Source organism: Leopardus geoffroyi, chromosome B2 (assembly GCF_018350155.1).
Source record: "Leopardus geoffroyi isolate Oge1 chromosome B2, O.geoffroyi_Oge1_pat1.0, whole genome shotgun sequence".
Taxonomy (NCBI): Eukaryota; Metazoa; Chordata; class Mammalia; order Carnivora; family Felidae; genus Leopardus; species Leopardus geoffroyi.
In genome coordinates this window covers 12748565-12766132 of record NC_059332.1, presented here as the reverse complement: position 1 = coordinate 12766132, position 17568 = coordinate 12748565, and the positions used below count along the sequence as shown (strand labels likewise).

Here is a 17568-nt window from a genome sequence, read left to right as displayed (position 1 = left end):
ATGAATATGGTTATGGTTACACACACACAAAAAAGTGCGTTAATAGGGAGGCTACGTTGAAGGTTTCTCCTTCATGACGGTTATTCTTTCTTTCTTTCTCTCTCTCTCTCTCTCTCTCTCTCTTTCCATGTAGTCTCTGAATTTTCTCTTCACACCAGCTCCCTCCCTTTCTCCTTGGAAAAGGCCAACCTGCCATTAACCCTAGAGATGAAACCTCTGTTCAGATCAATCAGCCCCATGCGCCTCAATCGCGATCTATAAATAGTGGGCTGGGAGCCAGTTACATACATATATCTCAGTCCCTCAGTGGCCGGTGAACTTGGAGTCACCGTGACTGTGTGGGCAGATGGACACCCACTGGCAACAGGCAGCACATCAGTGGGACCAACAGGAACCGGGCTAATGAGCAGATGCGAGTGCCCCTTGCAGGCACCAGCTGTAGACACAAGCACTGTCCCGTGCGGGCATCCTGGGAAACTGAGGCACAGGGCTTTGGGTTTTAGCATTTCTCCTACCCAGACCCTCTTTTCTACAATCTGATTTTATAAACATTTTTTAATCTTTATTTATTTTTGAGAGAGAGAGAGAGAGAGAGAGAGAGAGGCTGAGCATGAGTGGGGGAGGGGCAGAGAGAGAGGGAGACACAGAGTCCGAAGCAGGCTCCAGGCTCCCAGCTGTCAGCACAGAGCCCGACGTGGGGCTTGAACTCATGAACTGTGAGATTATGACCTGAGCCAAAGTCGGACGCTTAACAGACTGAGCCACCCAGGCGCCCCATCATTTACTTATTTTATTTATTTGGTTTTTTTTTTTTTTTTTTTTTTTTTACTTTCTTTTATTTTTCAGAGAGAGACAGCACAAGTGGGGGAGGAGCAGAGAGAGAGGGGACACGAGTACCCGAAGCAGGCTCAGCGCTGACCGCAGAGGGCCTGACAAGGGGCTCAAACCCACAGACCGCAAGGCCGTGGCCCGAGCGGAGGTCAGACGCCTCACCGACTGAGCCACCCCGGTGCCCCTTCCACACTCTGATTTTAAAACAAGCACAACAAGGCAGCAAGCAGCCTTCAGCATCTGGTCCTTGCTGACGCTGAAGCAATGGGGCATCCCCACCGTCACACGGCCTCTTTTCTCTCCTCTTGCCTGTCCCAGCTTATCCCCATCTCTCCTATGTAGCTGCACTACCCCAGCCTAATCGGTAACTTTTTTTTTTTTGGCCAATGATTTTAGCGGCCATTGTTACTCTTGCTTCAACATCGTTACCAAACATCGCAATAAAAAGATTATTCAAAAGACAGTGCCTGTCCTTAACGGTTGTGGTCAGGGGCACACGAGGTGGAAGTTTGTAAATTTGGGGTCTCAACATCAAAGGTCATTTCAATAAGAACAGGGTTCCTCATTTGACAGGAGAGGCACTTTAAAGCCTGGGATGGAAACAAAAAATTAAGTGCAAAGATCTCGTACGTTCGTGCCGGAGAAATACCTGTGTTGAAGAAATGATGTCACTTATTTCCCCTCCCGACCTAGGGCTTTTATACGTTCAGAATAACCGTGCTCTGTGTAGCCTTCTTTTATAAACAGCGCAGCCCATAATTTACGCACAATATTTGCAAATCAATCAGGAGGCCAGTGCTACGTTTAAAACAATGACAGAATAAAATTAAATCACAAACTTATAAAAAAAATCAGTTGCCCCTTCTGGCTGCTTAACAAGTGCTGACAATGATCTTTTAGCTTTAGATCTCAAGAGTCACTTAAAGAATTGTATAACTCCCACTTTCCCACATCAACTAGCAAAGTCATTTAGAGCCACTCAAAGCAAACCGTTCCACACGCCCCCTGCTGGTTCCACAGTAGCACTGCTCCAATAAAACCCCACAGGATTTCATTAGGGATGTTCATGCAAGAGTGATATGTCAGAATCCAAAATGAGAACATTTGCATATAGTAGGCCCAGCCAGTAAGGGAATAGGTTAATTAGCCCAAGGCAGCTCAAGGGAAGAAAAAGCAGCAGCATAAAAGTCCTTTCAAAGCCAAGCAAAATGTCAAACACATTCAGAAGAGGTCCATTAGCAATGCAAATGTAAAATTGCCTGTACAACCGAATGCACAATACCCCAAACCAGAAACCCCCTCTGAAGGTACTTCTTAAAGAGCCCGGCTTTAGTGAATCTGAAAAGGAATGCTGACTTGGTGCTCAGTAGTGCCTTAGTTTATTTATAGTGTTTATTTGAGAGACACTGGCTTAGCTGGCCCTAAAGATCTCTGTACAGACTCCAGGGCTGGTCTTCTGCTAATGGACCACCGGGACATATTGGCCTTAATGCACAGATTCAAATTTATTCTTCTGAAAAGCGAGCCATTGATAAATGTCTTTTGCAGATAATACTAATGATAAATCAAGGATCCAGAGATTACCACGGGAGCTGGAGCGACCTACAGCCAGACTGATACAAATTTCAACCCATCCTCCTCCTCCATTTAGAATTTAGAATGTCTCCTATTTGCCACTGCAGCTTGGAGGAGACGGGGCTCTCCAATTCCGGGACATGTGTCCCATCTCCGTGCCCACTAGCTCTGTACTATCTGAAGCTGCCATCAGGAAGCACTGCGAGGGGAGGGATTGAGTCTTGCTGTATTTTCAGAGAACCACTAGAGGGCGCCACAGTTTGCCACCAGGTTCCCGGTAACGGGATTTGGTTCTTCATGGAATTGAAAGAATGGAGGGGTATATAACGTGAAGGTGGAAAAGCAGAGAGAGGAAAAGGAAGGGAGAGAGAAAGAGATTTAAAAAAAAAAGAGAGAGAAAAAGAGAAAAAAAGGAGAGTGGAATTTTTGCCTTGTAGGGTCTTTTTCTAGCTGCAGACAAATGGCCTCTGTGTCCCTAATCACCTTCTTGGGGCTGACACACAATAGTTTAGCTGGGCCCCTGGGGGGCTTACTTCTGGATGAACAACAGAAAGATTTCTTCACGACATGAGGCCACACACTATTTTCTAAACGCTAAGTTCCCAAAGAACCATATATACACATCCTATTGTTCAAACATTATTATTAAGAAAGTTACTGGATGAATCGAGACAAAGTTATTAAGGGTTTAACCACATACGGTTTGCCTGAGAATCTCCGCTCTGAATGCACTCATCTTAAGCATCTTTATATCTACATTTTAACCTATTGCCCTATTCGTATTTTATCGTTTAACTCAGTGTAATAAGGCTTTGCTCTCCAGAGTGCAGGCCTCAAACCAGCAACACCAGTAGCCCCGACAGCTTTAGAAATGTAGGACCCCAGGCCCCACCCAGCCCTCTTGATTTAGAATCTGCATTTTAACAAGATTGCCAGATGATTCATATGCACAGGAAGGTTTCAGAAACTCAGGTATGAGATTACATTTTCTAATCATAAGCTTCTAAGCAAATTAAACTTCTCTAGCCTCTCTTTCTGATGGAGGGGGTGTTGAGAAAGCAAACGCAGACTGGATGGAGCCTTGGCGATAAGCAGCTAATATTTAGGAAATATGCCGGTGTTTATTTGGGGGTCACTGAGACTCAATAGAGTTCTAAGTAACAAACGCTCCTTTTCTTCCTGTTCTTTGTGTCTTCACAAAATATATGGAAACGCACTTTAAAAAAGCTGTTATCATCAATTTTATATGAGACTCAATCATCAAGACGCAAAACAAAATTTAACAAAAGAAGCCCCACACTTACGTCTTCGCTATAATTCAAAAAAACTTCCCCCATTACGGTCTTTCAGAAATGATAGGAAAATGAGATGCTTCTGAGCTGGAGGATGTGGGAATGTGTCCCCATGGAGCCCAAGTCCTGTAAATAACAACTGCTTTCAACGGGAGCCACTCCTAGGAGTTGGATACATACACTCCTAACACTGCTCTCCCAGGTCATGGCTGTAAACGGAACTGCTCTGCCCGGCACACCCAACTGTGTGAGTTTCCGAGCTTGAGCGGATCCCATGGCTGTGGGACACGCACATCTGTGCACGAGGGAGGCATGAACTGATGAATCTGGGTCAGTTCTGGAAAAACTGCAGGACCATTTAGGAGACAGAACGCCTGGCCATGACAGGGGAGGTCACCGGAGCTCCGCCAGGATTCTCGAAGTCCTGGCTTGCCAGTGTCCTTTCTGTTCCCTCCACACAGTTCTTCATTCAGGTTAACTATGAAAAGCAGGCCTAACTCTGTCATCCGTGGGGCTTCCAGGATGGAGAGAGGTTAGGGTGGGATGACCGCACAATTAGCTACCTTCACAGTGGATGGGACAAGCGTGCCCCGAGGGAAGTGGGTCACAGATTCATTCATCAGAGACTCACCTTAGTTCAAACATGGACAGTGGGCTCTAACTGTTCAGTGTCACTGTGGAGCAAATGGTATGCCAGAACTCTATTTTTAGCTCTATTCTGTCCAACATTTTATTAGCGTTAAAAAAATCGTAGTTAGAGGTAACAGAAAGCTAGAAGAGACGTTTTCTAGATTATTGCGATTAATATTCAGATACAGGTATCCTCCACTTTGTCAAAGTTTGCCTTACACTTGGCTTTTACTAAAGACCTACGTTAGCGCCTGCTTTTGCAAACCAAGAGCATTCCAAAGAGGATTTTGCTTTTGCAAAAAAAGGCAAAAAGCAAAAAAAACACACAAAAAACAAAAAAACCCCAGCGTTCAGCACCTGTCTTGCCGTGAGCTGTTGTGGAGGCAGCGCGCACCCTGAACAGCGTGAGTAGCGCCATCAAGCGCCTTTCTGGGGTACTACACCCAGCCTCTCAGCATCCAGTGGCCATAGTTTGAACTGTGTTCTTTGAGCATCTGGGCTTTATCGGGATTTACTTGGTGCATCTGTTAGCAAGATGTGTCCTAAGGTATCAGAAAAGCCTAAGAGGTTATTCTGGGGGGTCTGGGAATGCTACAACGTTCTCCAGGTAAATTAATGGTAATTACTTCTTCGCTTAATGCCATTTGGGCTTACAAGAGTTTTCATAGGGACACTCTGCTTTCCAACAGCGGGAGAGGAACCTATACATCCTCAGAAGCTGGGAGCGATGGCACAAAACCAAGAAAATTAAGATTGCTGAGAATAAATGTAAATGCTTGCCCTCAGTTTCAACAGCTCAATTCATTCGGTAGCAGGGGCTGGAGAGATCTGGCCTCAGATTGGTTCAAATGAAGGAGCCTAGCAATTTTTTGTTTGACCATACAGTTCATATGAACCAACAGTTTGGTGTGGTGCCTGCAAGGCTGGAGTGATTCTAAGCTTCGCTGATAACGCAACGTTCAGAAGAAAAGGGATAAATCCTGCAACATCGTATTTTGGTAAAACTACAGTCCAAGTACTAAGGCAGGGGGTCAGGGCACAACGAAGTGGGTCCAGGGTGGACCGACTGGGTTGTTGAGAGGTCTGGACACAAGGCAGGCAAGTACCAGCGGAGGCAGCTGAGGATATATGGCCTGGGGAAGCACGGGAGAAACCGGAACATAAGAGCAATGCTCAGTCTCTACAGGGCTGTCCCCGGAAGGCAGGAGCACGGAACTCAGCCCCAGATTACTTGAGTAGGTACAGTGAAAATCAGCAAGTAATTAGAACTGTTAAGAATAGGTTGGGCAGCCTAACGAGGCGGGGATCCCTGTGTCACCCCAAGGGTTGAGACTGAGTTTGGAGACTGATGGTCCCAGAGAAGTGGAGGAGACCCCTGTCCTGCCCAGGTGCTCACGCTCCCTACTTTTATATATTTTTTCATTACAAAGATTTTGAGACCGTGACTTCACCCGTGTCAAGCTGGCTTGCTCATAAGCCTAGCCTACTTTCCAACTTTCTTTTTGCTGCGTCCTCAGTGCAGAGTGATTATATGCTCTCTCTGCTCTGCCTAGCATAGAGCTTCACGGCGCAGGCCTCCTGCTCCAAAATGAGGTGGCTTCTGAAGAGAACGAAGGGTCCACTCCAGGTCCCTTTAGGCCAGAGGCCACTGGCGAGGTGAGCACAACTCTGCAGAAGAGGCTGCTAGCCATGCCCCCACACACGCGGGCCCCCTTCTCTCCTCTGCCTCTTGTGACACGGACCTTGCCTTTCACAGAAGTGCAGGGAGCGCAAAGAGAAACATCAAAGAATAACAGCTTAACCATCCGCAATCTACACAAGTGCTTGAGGACATAAGGAAAAGGTAAATGGGTACCTTAATTTGTACCACTAACAAGATAGGGCAGTGGACTGAACAGAGGACCCCCAAAAGGTATGGCCATCTGGAAGTGATGAGTGCGACTTTACTCGGAATAAAAGGGAATGTGTTTCAGGATCTTGGGATGCGATGATGACAGATCGTCCAGGTGAGCCCTCCATCCAATGACAAGTCGCCTTGTAAGAGAAAGGCAGAGAAAGATTTGAGACACACAGACACAGCACCGTATGAAGACGGAAGGAGAGACAATGGGGTTTTACGGCCCCAAGCCAAGGAACACTTGAAGCCCCCTGCAGCCAGAGAGGTCAAGGACAGATCCTCCCTAAGAGCCTCTGGTGGGAGCAGCGTCCTGTCGACGCCTTGATTTCAGACATCTGGCCCTCAAAATTGTGCGATGAATTTCTCCCGTTTTATAAGCCCCCACATTTGTGGTAATTTGTTAGGCAGCCCTAGGACATTAACACGAATGGCTTCCATTTATCCATCATCTAACATAGGCCAATAACTCGACTTAAGCATCTTATTTACCCCTTGCAATAAACTCTTTTTAAAACAATTTTTTTTTAACATTTATTCATTTTTGAGAGTGAGAGAGACAGAGCACAAGTGGGGGAAGGGCAGAGAAAGACGGATTCACAGAATCCGAAGCAGGCTCCAGGCTCCGAGCTGTCAGCACAGAGCCCGACGCGGGGCTCGAACTCATGGACTGAGAGATCATGACCTGAGCTGACGTCGGACACCCGACCGACTGAGCCACCCAGGCGTTCCTACAGTCTCTTGAGGTTTGTATTTTCATCTCTAGTTTTTCAGCGGGGGGACACAGGCTTGGTTAAGGCTTCACAGTCAGAGGAGAAGCCAGCACTGGAAACCACTTTTTTATTCTTTCCAACCATGATGTCGGGCAGACGGATGTACGGGGTTGCACCATGGTGATGGGAACTGGATGGCAAAGCTTCCACGTGGGAAAGACAGGATGCACAGGGACGAGAGGGGGAAAGACGGCCACGGAGCCTGGGCACGGAAGCCGGCGCTAATCACGGACTGCAGCTGACCACGTGGTACTCAGTGCCACGGGCTGGGGTGACTAAGGAGGAGAGATCTGGATCTTGTCACCTCACAGGTGAGCCGGGGACCCCCAGCACCACCCGGCTCGCTGCTCATTGCCACCCACCCAGTTCTGATCTGGATCATAGTAGAACTGAGACCCCCGAGACCACAACCCGCGTGGCTCAGAATCGTGGACACGAACACCTTCTCTCTCCGTCTAGTGCCACAAAAAGTAAGTTCAGGTCTGCACTCCAGGTGCACGTGTCCTCCCCCTCAGTGGCCACAATGCGTACGACAGGGCGGCTCCCTCCGGGGCAGTGCCTGGCTGTGGAGACAGGGATGTGCCCCGTCGGATGGGATTTTAGTAGGATAAGGAAACGGTCCAGCTCTCCGTATTAGCAGCACCGTGAAGAATAGTCTGGGGGGCTCTGCTCATGTATAGGTTTTTTTGGCAACGATGCGGCCCCATTTGGGTGCCCCCTGGCTGGGGCCACATCTAAAGACTTGGAGTCTTTCCTCCGATCGAAAGCCCTGACCGAGATGTTGGAGGGGAAGCCTCAAGATGCAGGGCCGCTCTGGCTGTTCTTCTCCTACTGAAGTCCTCCGCCCGGGCAAGTAGCTAAACCGCCGTGTCCCTTGTCCCTAAGTGGGGCTCCGCTATTTCCTACTGCTGTCAGCAACACGGAGGGACGGCCTTCACCAAGCTTAGGCGAAAGCTTTTCTCAGATTCCTGGCTTCTGCCATTAGTGCCCGTGGCCAACACGAGGGCAGTGAGACCAGACGGTGTTTTTAGTGGGTTCTGCCTCCCTGTGGAAACATGAGGGGATCTGCCACGTGGGTGGGGTCCACCGCGTGGGGACATGGTGCACGTTCGCACGCTGGAGGACAGGATGTGCGAAAGAGGAGGGGGAGAGGGGCGAGGCCGGCAGCTGGGCTGTGCTGTCCCTGGAAGTCGGCTCATGTGGAATGTCACTGCCGCATCTGGGTAGCCAGAGTCCTCTGGCAGCCTGCCCACGCTGGGATTCCTGGAAAGGCTCAAGACGGAAAAATAATCACTTGGAGGGATAACCATCTGGGTTGAAACTGGTCCCAAATGAATTGTCCAACAGAGTTTGAGTTTTTAAGAAAAGCTGGAAATGCCTTTCTGTCACGACCTTCCCCGGCTCAATACATAAGCAAATACCTTTCTGCTTTAAAGTGTCCCGTGTGCCAGACTAGCCACCCTGGGACACCCAAGTCTCTGTTTATTCACTACTCTGGCTGAAGGCTGGGGACAGTCAGATGCACGGGCACTTGCCAGCACTCTGCACTTGGTGGTTCTCGCCTAGCCCTAGAGTGACCTGCTCGGAGAGCAGCGGTGCTTGGCCCCTCTGTGGTCTCATCCCGGGGACGGCTGCGACAGGTGCAGATAAACACAGTTAGAGTCGGGGCTGGAAGGACAAGAATCTGTATTTTTTTTTTTTTTAATTTTTTTTTTTTCAACGTTTATTTATTTTTGGGACAGAGAGAGACAGAGCATGAACGGGGGAGGGGCAGAGAGAGAGGGAGACACAGAACCAGAAACAGGCTCCAGGCTCTGAGCCATCAGCCCAGAGCCCGACGCGGGGCTCGAACTCACGGACCGCGAGATCGTGACCTGGCTGAAGTCGGACGCTTAACCGACTGCGCCACCCAGGCGCCCCAAGAATCTGTATTTTTTTTTAAGAAGAAGAAGAAGAAGAAGAAGAAGAAGGAGGAGGGAAATCATGAATTTGGGGAGACTATGTGAAATCGACAAATATTCTGTTTTCTGCAATCAAGTTGGCTAGGCATTTAAATGTTTACTTATTTTTGAGAGAGCACGAGTGGGGGAGGGGCAGCGGGAGGGGGACAGGGGATCCGAGGAGGGCTCTGTGCTGACAGCAGCAAGCCCGATACAGGGCTCGAACTCACGAACCGCGAGATCAAGACCTGAGCCGAAGGTGGACGCTCAGCCGACTGAGTCACCCAGATGCCCCTCATTTTTTGACTCTCAATTTAATGTTCTTAGCCCTACAGGGGTATAGCTCAGTACAGAATTCACACAGTGCCCACATCCATTGGCATACCTGGAATATACGTATTATATACGTATTAATATACGTATTAACGTTATTATGGAACTACCGACAGGAAGGTAACACATCCACATTATTATTACTCCTACTAAGAAGGACAGAGATAATAAGAAGAGTAAGCTATGGGCGGTAGACTGTAGGTTCTAAACCTGGCTTCACCCCTAAGTGCCTATGTAACATGTCTTCTCTTTCAACGTAATCTTTATCTTACTCAAATTATACATGTGCCCAGTTTAGGGAGGCGGGTGTTTCAACAGTGTGTGATGCTGTAATTAATATCTCTGCCAATTAAATGGGCACATGCACAGTGCTTGGCAGAATGCACACCCTCAATAAATGGTAGCCATCGTCGTTATAATTCAGCAAATGCTTTCTTGTCAGTTCCCAGTTCTTTCCCACACTTGTCTGCTGCTAATCGCTCCTGCTTCCACACTCAAATCCAATAGAGGACCTTCCAACTAGCAATCCTTTCAAACATCTGGGGTTTCTTCCCTCACGCTGTGATTTATACAAAAGAGAAAGTCACGGATAACTGACAATTTGTTTTCTTTCTTCAGTTGATCAAGGGAATGATAATCGTTCCCAATGCACAGGCCCTCCTTCACACCAAAGAGCGTGCAAGCAACTCAACATATACAAGTAGAATAAACATAAAGGGGGTTTGCTAACCTCAAGCTATAGGCATTTCCTGGTAAAGGGTAAGTGCATGGGTTCCTTCTTCCACTCCGCCTGCCTTTCCACAATACTTCTTGGATGAGTAATCCCCAAAAGGCGTGGTGGGGAAATGCAGAATCTTTTTCCACATCCCACAGGAAGGCTGCCAGCTGTCTCCTTGCACACACTCTCCTAAGTTTTGCTACATGGCACAAAGGAAAGCACCAGCAGTCGCTAGAGGAGGCTTCGATTGTACCAGGCGCCAGGGGCTGGATCTCTGGGAGATCAGATGGTCCAAGTGTATGAACAGAGAATGTGAAAATCCCCATCAAGTCAGAAAAATGCCTTTCTGTGACTAAGGCATTCTAAGAGGGTCTCAAAGCGTTCATTGCCCTTGATGTGGCTGGATGAAAGGGAAGTGGAAACCCCTGGATAATCCATAAACTAACAAAGCATTCCTCCAGGGTAGTAAATGTTGGTTTCCCTTCTACGGTTGTTTTCCAGTCTTTGGGATACTGTACAATCTTTCAGTCTTCTCGACTGCAAAGGCCCTGAGACGTCCTGGGACCCAGCCTCCCCAAGGCAAAGCAGGCACGACACAGGTCACTGAGTCTGTCTTTGTATAAGGCTACAGGAATGCTTTACACACAAGCAACAACCAGTGTATGATCATCCTTTTGTAAAGACAAGGGTGTGATGCTCAGGGTGTAAGCGATTTGCCTAAGGCTACGTGGCTCATAAATGGCAGAAATAAGATGAAAATCTTGGTGTATCTATACACAAACCTGGGTTCCAACTCTTGGATTGTGAGTGGATCTGCTGGTATGGAGTGCAGGATTAACCTTACTCAAAGACAGGTCTGGCCTCAGCTACCAGGCTTCTGGGATGTCCTGCCCGATAGGAGCATGTGTGTTTCCCTGGGGCGCGGGGCCGGGGGAAGGTTGGCCTCCAGACAGCCTAACCTTGTGACTTAGGATGGGGGCTTTGGGCCGTGCAGTATCATTCCAACATCTGGAGGAACAAACCATTAAAGGTATTCACCCCACCTCCAGGAGGGGCTGGAGACAAAGAGCGGCCATGTGGATGGTATGTGATTCAACTCCAATAAAAACTCTAGACACCAAGACTTGAGTGAACTTCCCTGGGGGCAATATTCCATGGGTACACATTGTGGACAGGGGAGGTTAACACCCTCTAGCTCCATGGGGAGAAACTCAGAATCTTTGGGCCCCTCCGGAGTCTGCCCTATATGCCTCTTCCCTTGGCTGATTTCAGTCTGTATGCTTTCTCTGTGGTAATCTGTAACTGTGAGCAAAACAGCTTCCCGTGAGTTTTGTGAGTGCTTCTAGTGAATTATGGAACCTGAGAGTGGTTCGGGGAAGCACCCTCTCCCAAAGTTGTAACTGGTGTCAGAATCGAGGGAAGTCTTGTGGGAACTGTTCTGACTTTCTATTTGGCCCATAAACTCCTTCTTATACTTCGTGACGATTATACACGTAAGAGAAACAGATCAAGTAATAGACATAATAAATGAAGTCCACCAGGGTTCATGGGTGAGAACAAATCATTAACCAAAGATTAGATCCGTCCAAATCTAACAGTGGCCAGGCAAATGAGTGGAACAGAAAGGTAGGTGCTCCTGCCTACATGCTACCCAGCATCATCCAATCTGGGCCAGGGCCCAGTCAAGAAAGCCTCCCCACGGCAGTTACCCAATGGCACATGCACGTAAGAGGATTGAGTGCTTCAAGGTTTTTAGGTCCAGAGTCGGAAGTATTGGAGCAATGGGGGAAACCCATCAGCTAACTCACTGGTGTCTCAGCCTTCCCAGTCTGCTGAATGAACTGACTTACTGGACATCTCCCATGGCCACCGGGTATCGACCATCCCGCCAGACCAAGTGCAGGGCTGGGCCCCATCACCTGGCTCTCCAGATTGTTGACGAAGCGCTTCTGATAGAACACAAAGGAAGTCATGCCTGTGCCTGGGACAGTACTGTTTCACTGTGTTCTTGGTTCTGTGTGTAATAGCAGGTATCCCAGAGGCAGCAACTGTGGGCTGGGACAAGACATCCGGGAGCCTTGGTCTCAGGGCCTTACTCGCTGCACCTGCAGATCAAGAAGGCAACCCTCCCTGCACATTAGACTCACCCAGGTTGCTTTCAAAAACAATACCAACGTCCCGACTCACTCTAGACAGCTAAATCAGAATCCGCCTAGACCGCAGGGCCCAGCATTGGCATTTTAAAAGATGCACCAGGGGCTTCTAACATGCAGCCAGAGGTGAGACCAGACATACGATCTTCGTTCCAGGCTAAGTCCACTCCTTGGCAGAATGCCTCCACGATGCTTAAAGACAGCCTCCGATCGTCTACCCCGCTCCACTAACATAAAAACGGTGTTCTCACCTCCTTTCACTGCGTTTTGAAATTACATGTCTACAGTGAGATACTACCACATACCCATTAGAACAGCCATGACTTAAACAAAAGGGAAACAACAAGCTTTGGAGAAGATACGGAGAAACCGGGACCCTCGTGCCTCGCTGGTGGGACTGACTGTAACGTGGTGCGGCTGCTGTGGAAAACTCTGGTGGTTCCTCGCGAAGTTAAATGTAGAATCATCATGTGATCTAGCGATTCTACTTGGAGGCGCACGCCCAAAGGAACTGAGAGCGGAGACTCGAATGATGCTTTATGCCAGCGTGCATAGCAGCATCCTTCCCAGTAGACAAAAGGTAGAGATGTCTAGAACGTCCATCCACAGAGACATGGATACACCAAATGTGGCATGGCCGTACAACGGACGATTTCTTACTCAGGCTTCAAAGGGAAGGGAATTCTGATCCGTGCTACCCGATGGGTGGATCTGGAGCCACCGTGCTCAGCGAAAGAAGCCTGATGCAGAAGGGCAGATAGTGTATAATTCTCCTTATAGGAGGGACTTAGAACAGGCACATTCACAGCGACGGAAAGTAGAACTGAGGTTACCAGGGTGGGAGAAGGGGAGGGGAGCTACGGTTCCGCATGCATACAGAGTTGGTCCGGGATGACGACAAAGTTCTGGAGACGGAGAGCGGTGATGGTTGCTTGAAAACGCGAACGTGCCTCGTGTCGCCGAAATGCTTAGAAGTGGTTAAAATGGGGGATTTTAGGTCACGTATATTTTATCACAATAAAAGAGAATTTTTCAAAATTACAAGTCACGGTCTTAAAAAGTCTGAAGCTTCAAGCGCAGTTTCGTTTTTCAACTTGGCAGGGCCCCTGCCCCCTAGTGCTGCCTGGAGGCCCACGGCTGGCAAAAATACCTTCTAGAGACAGCCTGCTTTCCCTGGCCGGACGTCAGGGCCTCTTTCAAAGCCCTCCACGTGGTAATGCACTTTTCCACAGCCCCAACGGCAACTATGAGTGAGAAAAAGTGAAGGAGCATCAATTTCGGGGGGCATCGCCCCCTGAGCTCCCTACCCTGCCATTGCTGGCTCAGGCCGGCGGGCCGGCTGGCATCCCCACCCCCTACGTCCCCCCTGTACTTTATCGCCCGGGTATGTCAGCCCCACCCTCTCCATCAGGGACACCGAGCCGTGGTGAAGGGCCACTGAGTAAATATTTTCAGCTCTGTGGGCCATGCGGTCTCCGGCACAACTCGACCCTTTGCTGTAGCGCGAAAGCGCGGCGGGTAATACGTACGCGAGCGGGCGCAGCTGCGTCCCGTTCCAACCCTCAAACTTGCCTGGCCCCAGGCCTTTGGGGATGCGTCCTCCATCTGCTCGGAGCTGCTCCCACGCCAGCCACTACCCCTCCACGGGGCACCCTGCTGGCTGTCTCCTAATCCGGTGGAGCCGACATCGAGAGTGCCCAGACGGCCCAGATGCCAGTGGCCTGGGAACCATACTTCGAGAACCACTGTTCTCCGTTATCTTTCACGTGTCTCTTTACACATCACTTACCGTAGGTTCTTCCCACCCCCAGCCCGTATCCTGTGCCTCTCCTTAGTGTCCTTTTACGTGCTGCCCTATTTTACCAGAAACACGCGGTCCGACAGCGGTCTGCTTGGCTACCTCCCCGGCGGGCCCCTAGGCTGCCACTGGCCACCCTCCACGCCTTTGATCATTGCAGACACCCTGTGACTTTGTTTGGTAAACATTCCTGAAATCTCAGCAAAGCCACGTAAGACCACACCGCAGTCTTGTCCATCTTCTTCTCTAAGGCTTACCAATACTTACGTAACTACCACAGTCTCTTTATTTTTTAAGTTTATTTACTTATTTTGAGAGAGAGTGTGAGTGTGTGTGTGTGTGTGTGTGTGTGTGTGTGTGAGCAAGGGAGGGGCAGAGAGAGTGGAAGCAAGAGAGCAAGGGAGAGGGAGAGGGAGAATCCCAAGCAGGCTCCGTACTGTCAGCGCAGAGCCCAAGTTGGGGCTCGATCTCACGAACCCTAACTATTGAAGTCTTTTTTTTTAAGTTCATTTATTTTGAGAGAGAGAGAGAGTGTGTGTGGGAGCAAAGGAGGGGCAGAGAGAGGGGGAGAGACAGAGAATCCCAAGCAGGCTCTGCACTGTCAGCACATAGCCCAGTGAGGTGCTTGAATCCATGAACCATGAGATCAAGACCTGAGCCGAAATCAGGAGTTAGAGGCTTAACCGACTGAGCCACCCGGGCGCCCCATAACTACCATAGTCTTACTCTGGGGGCACTCATTGCACTTTTAAACTTGTTTTCATGCGTCCTCCTCATTAGATTGCAAACCTCCCCCCTGCCGGCCCCGTGCTGGGCACAGACTGCAATTTCATACCCTCGACATTCTAGGGTTGCTGTCCTGTCTTGGTTGGTTCATCGTTCTTATCCTCTGTCAGTCTACTGCAGTTTGGTCTTTCTTACAAGTTGGCTACCAAGAGGCAAAACGTTTCCGGATCTTTTCTCCTAGGTTTTCGGATGTAACGACACAGTGTTGGATCAAAAATTGAACTCATGACAGAGAACATAAAATACTGTGCATTTGAAAAGCATCTGCACTCAGAGATTCCATGGCAAACACAAATTCTCATGTGAGATTATTAACCTCCGATCCTTCCTGTGGCAGGAAGTACAAGGACGCCATGTGAGATGTTGTTAAAGATGTGTGCTAGATGAGAAGGCCTCTGAAAATCCACATCCAATTATCCAAAACTATGTCCAGATTGTCCTACCATCAATTCCAAGGAAATGCTTCTGGTAGTCTTTGGATTTACTGGAAGGCATACGTATTTACAAAGACAACCATGTTATTGAAACCAGCCTAAAGCAAGCAGAGAAAGGACAGGGAGACAAGCTGTAAATCAGCCAAGATAAGAATTTTCTCTGAAACAAAATGTTTGTTTTAAAATGAGGGGTATGACTCATGCTCCGTGAATGGGTGGCTGGGTTCTGACCCTCCAAAGATGAATTGTTCATTTTGAAAAAAGCAGAGCGAGCGGGAAACCCACTTTCTCCCTTCCTTTATCTCAGAATGAGGCTGAAGAGTGGGGCCCCAGATGTCCGAGTCGCGTCCAGTGACCAGCAAAATGCACCATGGGCTGACTGGCTGGCTACCTGCAGCTGTTTTCAATCAAAAAGCTGAATAATTACTGCAGCCTCTCCTGGGGCGCCCGTGCGGCCAGCACGAAGCTGGTGGAGCAGTGAGGACGCTGAATGAACTGCCAGGAACCCTACAGAATTCAGCTGCCAAACTCCTCCTCCTCCCCCTGGCTCAGCGTCATGAACTTAATCAGGTATTCATTCAATAACAGTTTTTTACGCTCTCCCCGGAAGGATGCCAGCGCCCTCTAAAGCGAGGCCCAGCGTCAAATCGACGGCATTTGGCAGGAAGAGGTCAGGGGCAGTGTTAGGTTCTTTTATTTAACTTCGGGCCTGGGAACAAGGGAATCACCCTTCTCCGCAGTACATCTTGGACGTGCGGCGAAGGAGACGTTACGACGAAAAGCTGGTCAAAGAGAAGAAATGCTCTGCCTATCCTACGATGGTTTCTAGTTGTCCTTGCCGGGCCATCAACATATGGTGGGACCGTGGCGTCGCACAGATCTAGGCTCGACTTCCGGCTTTTGACATTTGGTCATTGGTGACTTTAGGGGAGCTGTTCAACTTTGTAAGCTTTGATTTCCTCTTTAAGAACATGGAGATAATAATAAACCCTATCTCGCAGAGTTATTATGGAAGTGCGTGGGGGGCATGTGGTCAGTTCTTAGCCGACGGGCTGGAGTATCTCGAAATAAGTTACCTCTTGCAATGCCCAGCTTTCCAGCATCAGATGACCTCCTCCTGGGGACTTGAGGGCACAGGCGTGGGATCCTGACTGCCACACTTACAATTCTGATTCCATTACCCACCAGCTGTGTTTCTGTCCCTCCATCTCTAAGGTGGGAATAATACCAACATTCACCTCATAGGCTTGCTGTGAGTTCACCCACGGAAAGAACCTAATTCAGGGCCTGACATATCGCAAGAACTATAAATGTTGGCTGTTGATGTTACAATTATCTCTTGAGAAGGGCCTCCTTCACTCAGGTCACATTTTCATGCGTATTACAAAACTACTTTCCTCTCTTGAGTTCTTTCCCCGGTTACTTTGTGAATCACATGCACCCGTCGATTCCGGCAAAGATGTTAGGTAAAACCATCTCTAATTAAAAGGTGCCTTGCCTCACCTCCGTTAACGAGGGATTTTAAGTCTGAGCGTTTCAGAAAGTTTACTAAGCCTCTAAAATTGTCTTCTAGGAAATAATCCCTGCTGGTGCCCTGATAAGTTTTTCTCCTTAACTGGACCAAAGCCTTGTCTGCAAAACAAATGGTCAATGACAACGACATTCCAAAATAAAATCCAAATGCACTCATGTTTTAAATTTGGGCTGTTGTGTCTTATTTGCCTTTTATTCCTGCAGTATAAATAGAAGCTTTGGGGCTTCTTTGAACATAGAGCACAGGACACTCTTTAGGCACAATGACTCAGTACTAATGAAATCAATCTCTTTCCTATTTGACCTCTTTAGAACACCCATCCCCTCACCAGAATCTCGATCACTAATTACAAATGCGCACACACACACACACACACACACACACACACACAAAATGGCTGGCTATTTTAGTTAAGGCCCTAATAGGAAAGCTGGCAGCATAGGAGGACTATAATCTAAACAGGCAATAAAATGTTTAATGAACAAATGAAACGCGACAAAGTCAGTCCATGCCCTTAACAAGAGAGTTCGTTTTCCTTATGAATACTGTGGCCTCGGAAGACAATCTCTCTGAGCCTCCGTTTCCTCATCTGTAACACGGAAACAATAATGATTTCAAAAGATTCGCTGTGAGATGAAGCAGGACAACGCACGTGAGAAAGTACAATGTTTATCACACAAAAAAAAAATCCAAATATGTTTTCTTATCTGAACTTGAGTTGCAAACCTTTGCCTGTAGTGAATTTCCACGTGGACGCTCTAACTTTCCCTATCACGCCTCTCAAACCAACGTCCATTCTGGTTCCGTATTGGTCCAGTGGTTTTGCCCCATTTCCCCAGGCATAAGAACAGATCCTCGCTTTTGGTGCCTTCCTACC

The 17568-nt window shown here is 48.5% G+C and overlaps 1 protein-coding gene across 12 annotated transcripts in view; it reads right to left on the bottom strand.

The window, feature by feature from the left end:
- Positions 1-17568, bottom strand: part of ATXN1 (ataxin 1) — a 424117-nt gene that overhangs the window by 27581 nt on the left and 378968 nt on the right. The gene's annotated exons all lie outside the window — the stretch shown is intronic.